The sequence below is a fragment of the Dipteris shenzhenensis genome, unplaced genomic scaffold, assembly GCF_047967505.1.
Source record: "Dipteris shenzhenensis isolate YYH24624 ecotype China unplaced genomic scaffold, Dip_SZ_1.0 scaf0040, whole genome shotgun sequence".
NCBI lineage: Eukaryota > Viridiplantae > Streptophyta > Polypodiopsida > Gleicheniales > Dipteridaceae > Dipteris > Dipteris shenzhenensis.
In genome coordinates, this window is record NW_028239347.1 from 66310 (window position 1) to 77500 (window position 11191).

Below are 11191 nucleotides of genomic sequence, written 5' to 3' on the forward strand. Positions count from 1 at the left end.
GCTTCGGCAGCATTACGAAATAGAATCAGGCCGGAATAGAGGTATTTCCTCTCCACTTGATCTTTAGCCTTATATATATTTCCTGTGAAATAGTCCCATATCGCGCTAAAACTACTATAAGTCATCATCATGTTAAACTATAGTTTTCCCCTTCCAGTTTCCTGTCACTGCATATCCTTTTATATTCCAGCATCTTCTTCGTCATCGCTTCCCGTTGAAGCGAAACTTCCTTCCTTTCAGAAGAAGGAAAGCTGGAATAAATTGAGTAAACATAATGGGCATGAATTGGTAGATTCGGTTCATAGAATGAGCATGAATTGGGGGATTCAGTAAATAGAATAAGCATGAATTTGAAAATTCAGTAAATAGAATGGCCACCCTCCCCTTCAATCGAAGTGTCGGCTTTGCTAACACCGCGGTTCGAAGAGCGAGTCATTCTAGAGGGCGAGCTGAAATGCTTAACTCATTGTGCAAGGTAGACTTTTCGTGCTAGTGCATTGAAATTCGCCCGGGAATTCCCGTGATTCTTCATCCATGTTAGGTTCGTAAGGTCTGAGGAGTTAATTTTCGGATGTCCTTACAAATCGACCATGCGCTTATCTAATTACGCAGGGTGGACCGGCCCTTCACGGAGGTCAGAGTGGTGGGAAGAGCTTTGCGCTCGCTCGAACAAGGTTGATATACCACGGCAAAGTACACGCCCCGATATGAAGCTTTGGTAATTTCTGAAGGGGAGTGCATGGATGAGGTATTTTTGGGGTAACTGACACCGTTTCCGTTCGAAGCAAATACCATACCGTGCAAACAGCGGGTAAATCGGTGGAATCTAAGTCCCAAGTGTAAGCACGGGAAGAAGTCAAAAAGGAGGCAACCCCTTTGAGTACTAGTCGTACGACAGGTGCGAAGCGTTGGGTTCGATCGCTTCCCCGCGCGCGAGATCCGCAAACAAGGAATCTTATCAGGAATCTAACCAACTTTTTAGGTGGGGCGGCCGAGGAATGTACACATGTACGCAGATTTCTTCTGGTCACGTTTCGCCATTATGAAAAACGCTCTGTCACTCGGGAAGAGTGTCTTGAGCAAGTCAAGAAGTTGTTTTCGTGTACCAGCATCACGGTAGCCACTGAGAAGCACAGGGAGGGGGGCTCCCATTTCCACATCAGTGTAAAGAATACCAACGCTAGCAAGAGTACGGCGACGAGGAAAATTCGCGTTTTCAAAGAAAGTTCGAGGGAGAAGTGTATACACATGGGGAGGATGTTTGGTGTGGAGCGAACAGGTGGAAATAAGGCAAGGCGGATTGAAGGGCACTCAGGCAAGAGCATCATCAACAAGGTCGGAGCGAGCCCAGGGTTGCACGCCGAAGCCGAATGATTTAGTGCTCCAACGTCTTCGCGAGAAGGAGACCTGGCTCGGAGTGCTTGACGACGATTTATTGACATGAAGATGTGTCAATAACTACCACTCCATACAAAATCTTTTCGCGGACTTCCGTGCGCGTAAAGGCATCAATGGGGGGAAAGGCTTCATCAATAGATTACCAAGCGCGGGGAATTGGTTAATCCACCAATTCTTTCGTGCCTTGTACCTAAACCAACCATTCACAGTGCGGTCTGTCCTTTCACTAACTCCAGTGGTGGCCTAGCATTTCCCTATTGTTGGTGGTGGTTCACTGATAATCTGCTAATCGATGAAAATCGTAGATTCGCTGTCAGCGCGTGGGAATTCGTTGTCAGCGCGTGGGAATTTGTGGTCAGCGCGGTGAAAGAACGAATGAGCCACTAACCGCTGCCGAAAGTCAATGCGGAGACACCACCGCAGGCAGCCACTTCTTCTTGGACCTTCTTCGACAGCGGCGTTATGGTCGGTATCGCCATTGAACTAGCCATAGCTGTCTCCATCTTTCATGGTGGCACCCGAGTCTCCACAAGATCGTTATACTTTCTATTCATCCTTCCGTTGGCCCTTGGGGGTGTACTAGCACCAGGATATCTCCGGGTAAAAATTAGGAAAAGACTCCACAAGCACGCACCCGAGGGACCTTTCACAAACTCCCATAAATATTAAAAACAGACCTCGGAACGAAAGACCGAACAAGAATAAGAGAAAGCAAAACGAGCTTTGGTTAATTATTCCCCAGTGTGATCTGCTAGCCTTAAGCAATATCTGCGAAACGGCCCGCGCTACTAGTAACGCGAACTCCAACCAGAAGCGGGCAGAAAGAGATCGTCGATCTTTCCCGCCAATAGCTGAGATGTTCAGCTGACTCCCAGGCCTTAATAGAGGGACGGCTACCTTCGAAGTTGCAGGAGCAGAAGGCCCGGGGCGCAGGACGAACAATGAATGGGTGTAAGCTTCGTCGCTCGACAATCGACGGTGCTGACCACACTGAGGGACTCGTTATCATAGTAGCGGGAGAGAGCAAGGCAATGACAACTTGGGAATTGTCATTGAGCGTCCCTGGACGCCCGAGAAGAGTAAGTTATCGATGGCTCTTCTGAGACAGACCATCTACGCTCGCGGCGCCCCTCACGGAGTATAGCTCACGTCCAAACGTCCGGTTGGGGAACGGAGCAACCCCCATGAGCTCCGCCAACGGAAGGCCTGCCAGGCTGTACGCTCTTGGGAGTAGGATTCCCCATCAAGCTCCGGAGCTAACGCGGAGACCCATCAACTTCGAATTGGGCCGTAGATAACAGCGAGTCATACGTAAAGCATTCGAACTCGCGTTAAACTATCGTCCTGACTACAATTCGGAGTAAAATCATACCACAACCCAAAACGTACTGAGCCTCCCGTCATGGCTAAATATGGGGGGACGCCGGCATGACGGGAAGAGCCGTATGAGGCCATCAGTCCCATGTACGGTTCGGGAGCCGAGCTTATGCAGTAATGCCGGAGCTTAGGTTAACCGCATAATTCTAGTTCTATTTCATTACGTGAAGGCGCTCCGCAATATTCAGTGAAACCATTATAATACAAGAACAAGAGTCACGACGAGAACAGGGGTCTGATCAAACTACTACACCCACAGAATATGGTCCTGGTGAATACAGGACTGAAAACTCCTGTAATTCTTTTGAAACATGAAGTGACAGCAAGAGTGCCAATCACCAAGCAAGCAGGGTTTAATTCTGTTGGAATCGAAGATTCGAATTTGGAAAAAGTGGAAGAGCTTCGTGGACCAAGAATTATTTTGCCAGAGCCACGTAAACCAAAAATTATTTTGCCAAAACCATTGAACAAGAAAATAGTTCGGATTGAACCAACCAAGATTCGGCGGGACCGTGACGAGGTCAAGGGGTTGATTTTCAATCCAATGAAGGGTGGGTATGCCGTAGCCATCGCGGGGTCTATAGCTCCTTCCTTCAGGAGTCCTTTTCGCAGAAGTGGAAGTGGAAAACTCCACATAAATGGAAAATTTCGCATTCGCAGAAGTCTAAGATTCAGATTTCGCAGAAGTAGAAGCAGAAGTAGGAAATTCGAAAAAAAAGGTCTAGGATTCCACAGGAGCAAAAGTAGAACATCCCGCAGGAGTAGAACATCCAGGATCCCGAACATGAACCCGATAAAGCGTAATACCGTGGTGAAAGAGATTCGTGCTGCGTCGATTTCAAAGAGAAAAAAGCACCACCGAATCGAAAGCCGCCCCCTAACCAGCAGTCTTCTTTCGAGCACCAGCAACAGCAGCCGCGAAAAGAAAGGGCTTACTTACTAGCCTTAATAGGAGTAGTTACTAGCGTTATCAGTCGTTGGGCGGCCGGAAGGGGTTGCCCAGAGTCAGTGTGGGAGACCTCGGCACGAGGTCGTGCACCGGACGCGTAGCTTACCAAAACGTCGCAGGACAGATGGGAAGAACGCATCTACGAAAGGACAAGTGAGGGGATACCGCTAGGATCTCATGAACCTACCCAAGATCCTTGTACGAGTCCGCCGCTATCACTACACGAGATGAACCTAAGTTGCCGTAAATCGGAGTACCCTTCAGTGTAATAGGACTCCCAGTTACAGCGCGCGATTGCTGAGGTGCTCCCTGCCGGTGGTTGGAACAACGCAAGCCGGACGAGGACAGACGGAGCAGATTACCCATATCACTGGGGACAGGGAACGAATCGACATCTCGATGTGATAATACAGCCTTTAGGGAATAACGGCGAAGTCCATCCGAAAAAAACCGCCAATTCATCTTGGAAAGCGAAGCGCCAAGAGATTAGCGAAGCGCAGAAAAGGCGCGAAGCGCCCTACGGGCCTTATTCGTTGGCCAAGTCAATCAAGTTCGAGAGAAGAAGCGAAGCTTCTTCTCTGGCCGAGGGCGCTTTCTGGGCCCGACAGTTCTGGCAGGTCCCCGGGGGTGCTTGTGGGGGGGGTGTGCAAGGATTTAGGGCCAAGCTATATATATATGTATATGTCTCTCCCCTTACTAATTGTATAGAAATATTCCCCCCTCGATTATTTACTGCGCTTAGCGCCCTCCCCTACAGCTTATGAAAGGGCTCCGCGATGGACGGCAGAAGGTCCGTAGTACCCGCCTACCTGAAAGGAACCCGGGAAAGCCGGAGTAGTGATCCAGTAGCCGGGAAGGGGCCTAAGTAGCTAAAAGCCTTGGTAGGTTATACTCTACATATTCACTCTGCTTAACCCCCTTGTTGGATCCATTGGATGTGTCTGACAGAGTTCAGACAGGGGATTCAATCCTTGTGAATCTTTGGATGCATAGCTTTTCGAACAAGGCCGCAGGTAGGATATCTCGCTCTGCCCTGATCTGTGGATCATGGCCGTCAACGGTACGTCACTGAAGCAGCTGAAAAATATGCAAGATGTGGTGTCCGTTGGGATCTCGGTGGGGTGGAGTTCCGGAGAGCGAAGCCCGGGAAGAGTGAGAAGCGGGAGGGAAGAGAACGCCTTTTCTTCCCCGTCCTGCTTTCAGTACCGGCCGGCTGATACAAGAGGACCGGCTTTAGCCCAAGTCTTTCTATACTATCACTCAGATCTCATGGGTTCCGACCCACAAGAAGCCCACAGGCTCTTCGGTCGCTTAAGCGTTACTCCAGCGTTTGGTAAACGTTAGGAAACGTAAAGCAATGGTATGATTCCATCCACCATGAGATACTAATGGGGGTCATTCGCAGGGAGATAAGAGCTGGAAAGGGCTGGCCGAGCACCTTTCGTCGGGGGGGACAGATCATGACCCCCCCCAGCACACCCCAAAGAATCAGCGCTTTATTAGCGAAAATTGACTCGTAGGAGAAGAGCTTGACAGATGGGTGGAAGATAATATTTCCCAATACGACCGGAGAGAGAGGCGCGGGTCAATTAACTCAGTCTGAAGGAGATTGAACATCTCCGGAGAGAATAAGCAAGCTCGCCCTTTCTCCCGGTATCCCCCCCTGCTCCCTCCGGGGGAGAGCCGGGGACCCCGCGGATGGGAGAGGAAAACAAGTCCTCGAGAATGAGGTACCAATAAAGTGGGCATCGTTGAGAAAGCGCTTGGCGCTTTCTCGCTCCGCTCCTTCGTTCGTAAAGCCAACGAAGTTATCTGAACTTGAACGATTCAGAACTAACATCCGAAGCAAGTTGAGTGGGTGAGCCGTATGATGGGCGACTGTCTCCCGCGGTTCTGGGAGGACTAGGTACCCCGGGACACCGGGGAGTTACTCTATTTTATTATATACGCCTGGTGAAAATAATGTATCTCGATACACCTAAAAGATGGATTCTGTATAAACTAATGGATCCCGAGAAGTCGTTGCTACTAGCTATTAGTTTCTCGTTGATTAGTTTTCTCTTTCTATATCTCTCCCCGCTTTTTCTAGTTACTCATGAAACGGCACGTTGTCTATGTATCCGAGTGGTCTTATTGAATATCTTTACCTCGGGGTGGGGGTCCGCCCCCTTATCCCTCGCCCGCTGCAATGGCACTCCATACAAGACCTTTTCTGTAGTAAGATAATCAAAAGGGAAAAGTTGGTCAGTTTGCTTCTACACGGAAAAAACCTCGAGCTAATAAATAAAGACTTATTCATGAGTACTCCTTTACTAAAGAGATCGAAACTTCTATTTTTTCGGGGTCTGAGAGGAAAGGGTGGAATAAGGGAGAGAATAGGCAACCGTTCGAAAGCCGCGGTCAAAATCATGCGCGTGGCCAATCGTGGTTGCGGCGGCGTCGCCGTATGGCGATTGGCTGCGATGGTTACCTCCTGGAGGAGGGCTTGATGCCAAGGCTCGGACGAAGAGAAAGACCAAAAGGATAAGGGGAAAAGGCCGATGGAAGAGGAGGTGGGGGAATGCTCTCGGAAGCAGCAGAGGCCGGGGAAGCGCCCGGAGGAGGAAACGGAGAAAGAGGCAGGGGGCAGCGGGAAAGCGGAATCCCCGAATCCAACCTCCGCAGAGGAACTATTCCATGCTTTACGAGAGGAGCGAAGTTGGAAACGCTGGAAAGGCTTAGCCGGAGGGGGGCAATGAGCAGTCGTTGAAAGACCTCTGTTCCTATTTGCGTTGGGAAATTATTCCGAGTGGGCAGCCGAAACCGCATTAACTGCCGAGGATCCAACTGCTCATCCCAACGAGTGGGCCTTCGGGCCCATAGGAGAGCTTTTCTGCCATCCGCCAAGATCTGGATTTTCTCGGGGAAGGCCAAGAAGGCCTGGAAACTCTAATTTCCAGCCGGTCCTAAGCTCATATGACCAATTACTGGGCTTCCGTGGGCGCCTAGAAGATCCTGGATCAGGTCCGATGGAAACGGGGGAGCCCTCGCCTTCCAGCCTCCCGCCCGGAACCGCTTGCAAAAAATTCATTCTTTCTTCCAAGAAGGCAAGTGTCCCTTGCTTGATCGCGCTTCGTTTTCCACGCCCTTCCAACCCTCTGAATGAGAAGAAAAATTCGCAAGGGCGCACTGATAGCGGAGCTACTAGAAAGCTTTTAGAAGGGGTTCGAATCCCTTCAGTGCGTTGCACGTAACCCCGGAATTCGGCGAGATGGATTCCCCCGGAATTGAGTATTATAGAAGAGATAAGGATTAGCTAGGCTTTGCAGGAAACAGGAAGCGGTTCCCCGGCCTCCATCTCGAGTGTTTTATCGCATCGCTAGTTGAACCGCTGAAGAACCCAACCTAGAGCTTTTCCCGCTTTTCCCTCTGCAGAAGCTTCGGTCACCGGCAAGCGGCAGAAGCACCCACCTAAAGCTTCCCCAATTGGGAATCGCACTCACCGGAATCGCAGGAACCGGCAAGCAAGCTTTTATCCCGGAAAAGGATTAGCTAGGAGGCCCGCGTGCCCGCCGGATCTCTATCTCTATCTCTATCATCTCTATCTCTATCTTTTCCATCTCTATCTTTTCCATCTCTATCTCTATCTGTGGTTGGTTGCCGCTTTTCTATAGCCTGTTCTTTGACTGGAGGCCTTCCATCGAAAAGCCATGCTTCCATTTCCCTTGTCTTAAAGGCTCGTCTACGTTCAGCTTCACGTTCAGACTCCCTCCGTGTAGTTTCAATTATCTCTTTCTTTATACGGATTTGATCTCTATGCCTTGTAGCTTCGATTAACCATTCATCGGCAGAAGGTTCAGGCTCTGTGGTTTGGCTTGATTGCTCGCAGCGGTTTCCCGGAAAAGGCGAATTCACAGAAGTATGCGGCGGTGAAGAGGCGAAATCTTCCTTCGTACCTGTAGTTCCCTCTTTTGAAGGCGTACTGGTAGAAGCAAGCGTACCTGTAGTTGTACCTGTAGTTGTACCTGTAGTAAAGGCTTCTTTTAGTGAGTTAATCTCCAACTTAAGAGCGTTTATCTCTTGTTGATGGATCAACTTAAGATCGTTGATCTCTTGTTGATGGATCAACTTAAGATCGTTGATCTCTTTCTGAAAAGCCCACTTAATTTCCCGAACAGCGCCTTCCATCCGATGAAGGGTACTTGGACTGTGCGAAGGAACAGCGCCTTCCATCCGATGAAGGGTACTTGGACTGTGCTCCCATCCCTGGTATTTGTCAAATTCGATGCTAATAACATTGGGTTGTATTACTGGTGCTTTGATGGCTATTTACCTATATAGGAGAGGATATGATGATGGTGGTACTAATAGTGGCGGGCTTGGTGCTATACCCAAGGTAAAGGAGGGGCTTTCCATGATAGCTAGGGTTGTGTTCAATGAGGAGCCTGTATTAGATGATATTGAGAATATTGATGCAGAGAGCCAGCCTACCACGGATAATGCTGAGAATATTGATGCAGAGAGCCAGCCTACCACGGATAATGCTGAGACCCCACCCGGGGTGCGCTTATTAAAGAAGCGTTTCCCCTCAAATCCCAGTCAATTTACTAGCAGTAGCAATAGCGTGAATGATGTCGTGGTTAATGATGGGAATACAGGTTGTAGTGACTTTAGACAATTCGACGTTACGGAGGATTTATCAGATTCAGACAGTGAATATTCAACAGCACAGAGCATGCCTTTCTTAGAGGATATTCCGGAGGGGGAAGAGATTAGTGAAACCTCGACTAACACTACTGATAAACCTGTGGAGACTATTGAAACCTCGACTAACACTACTGATAATCTTGTGGATACTAGTGAGGCCTCGACTAGCACTGATAATTCTGTTTATGTTGAAGTCGGGACTAACACGGATAACCCTCGTGTGTTCCGTAGGCCTCGATCTGTAGATCCCAGTAAATTCTTTAGCAGTAGTGTTCACGATGGGGATAGCAATAGATGATGATGCGAAACCATGAAGAATAGATTCGATTTTCTACTAGTATGGATAAGGGCTCCACCAATATACGGGTCCCACGGAAGCACTGAAGGCTAAATTGGAGCTACCGCTACCAGTAGGGGTTCGAATCCCGCACTACACGGAATGTTGCGAGATGGAACGATATAGCATAGCTCTGGATTCCCACAGAATTGAGTATAATAGAAGGATTAGCTAGGCTTTGCAGGAAACAGGAAGAAACAGGAGTAATTAAGCCTCCATCTAGAGTGTTTTATCGCATCGCCCCAACCTAGAGCTCTAAGAAGCCGAAGGAACCGGCAAGCAGGAAATGAAGCAGGAAACTGATACCGAACAGGAAACTGAAGCAAAGCACTCACCTTTTGCCGAAGTGAGAGGGGAATAAGACGGGGAGGCACTGATAAGGACAAGCACACTTCCTCCCGGCCTGGCCTGGTTTTAACCCGGAGAGAATGCGATAGCATTAAAGGGGGAACTTAGTTTCCGTTTAGGCATGCGTCCTTGGATTGCTGGCAGCATTCCGGGGAAGCGATCACGAATAAGATGATGGGATTTAGCAGAACAGAAAGAATATGGGAAGTGAAATAGCTGGTCGGGGGAGCAGAAGCTTGCTTCTTGCCCCCTTCAGCCCTGCCGAGGAGGCCCTCATCGTCACGCTCGATCTCTATGCTTTTCCGCTTCGATTAGCTAAAAGCTAGGCTTTGCAGGCAGGAAGAAACAGGAAGCCCTCTGCTTTTCCCTTGCTTTTCCCGGCGGTTTCCGCTTGGCAATGTAAGAAGCTAGCTTGCCTTGCTTGCTCCACCCACCACACTTTCACTGCCATCAAGAAATTTAGGTTATAGAACTACTCCGACTCCCTTCGCTATTTTGCGTGTGTTATGGGAGTTACGCAGTGGATAACAGAGAATTTTCCATGTTGCACCAAGTTAAGTTACTTACGGAAGTATGCATACACTCTAGTAACACTTCGGGTCGGGGTAAACACTCATCCGAACGTTTTCATTCTGGACAAACTGCCATGAATATAAAAAAAAGAATCTAAGAAAAAGAACCCCACTTTATAGATGGATCATAACAGAACTATAACCACTGTTAAATAACTGGAAGCTTTTTATAGTAGTATTAGCAGGGAATTGTGTCTCCGGGTCCAAACACTTGACACGATTTCCCAGGCCTTAAACCAGCAAGGTTTTCTTCAAGACCAACAACGCAATCAGCTTATAGCATTGTGTTCTTTTCTTCAGTATGATACTCTGCCTCAAGTGACCGGCGTACTTAACGACTCGTGCCGACATGGCTTCGATCAAGTGCTAAGCACCGCATTGCCCAAAAGTATCCAACTCTATTTAGCTGATATCCTGTCAGCGCGCTATCTCCTGGACATGTTTCAGCCCACAACAGCCACGCCTGCTGAAACCAGACAATTCTTGAATTCATTACTTCCTAATTTAAGACAAGTCTCTCTAGTTTTGAACTTTTTTATCATCGATCTGCAATCCGACACGGATTCGGGATCCGACACCGATCCGGGGGGAGGCAATGATTTGGGGTCAGGCCCTGGAGGCGGGGAATCCTCTTCCTCAACTCTACAAATTCACTCTCTTGCGGAGCCGTTCGATAGTATGGAAACGGTTCTGGAGCTGGGTCTTGGAGATTTCTATTTCTGCGCACTCAGGATATTTGTTTTTCTCTTTTTTCTATTGGTAAGGGTGTTTGTGACAAAGTATAGGCCTTTACGGTAGCGGTTGATAGGCGGGAACGAATGGCTATGACTGAAGACTACTTCGTAGAAACTCTGCCTAGGGCACCTCCATATTATATTGGGTTCGTCTGCATTAAACTTTTGAATAGGTTTTTACCTCTCGGAATTGGGTTAATTACGTTTATTAGAAGTGGACAATTGAGTAGTTGTACTAGTTAAGACTCATCTATGTATGATTATAACTCCGGCTGATGCATCTTATAGTTGAGCTGTACTTTTCCTAGGTGTTAAATGTGACGCTGTACTTAGTTGTTTAAATTAGACTTAACTATAGATGGTGATAGCATGGACAATTTTCTCAAATCAAGTCGACTTGGAGGAAACTGGAGGTAAAACAAAACAGAAGTTTACCTCCCCGCACCGATAGCTCAATCGGATAGAGTGCCTGGCTTCGAACCAGGTGGTTAGAGGTTCAAATCCTCTTCGGCGCGTAATCGCAAGAGAATAAGATTAGCAACAAGCAAGCACCAAAACTTGATGTTTTTCCAAAAAAAAGTGGAAGAGCATATTTATGACGTTTTTCCCTTGATGGATGACATAATGATCTAAGCATAGGGTGGGCCCAAGGGAACTCCTGCTCCTGGCCCATGGCCACCTAAGCAATGGCCACCTAAGCATAGGTTGCATCCCTTCCCCATCATTCGAGTGAAAGTGGAAAGGGATGCAGTCCAAACACTGGCTTGCAATAGTCTCAGCAAATGGTTTG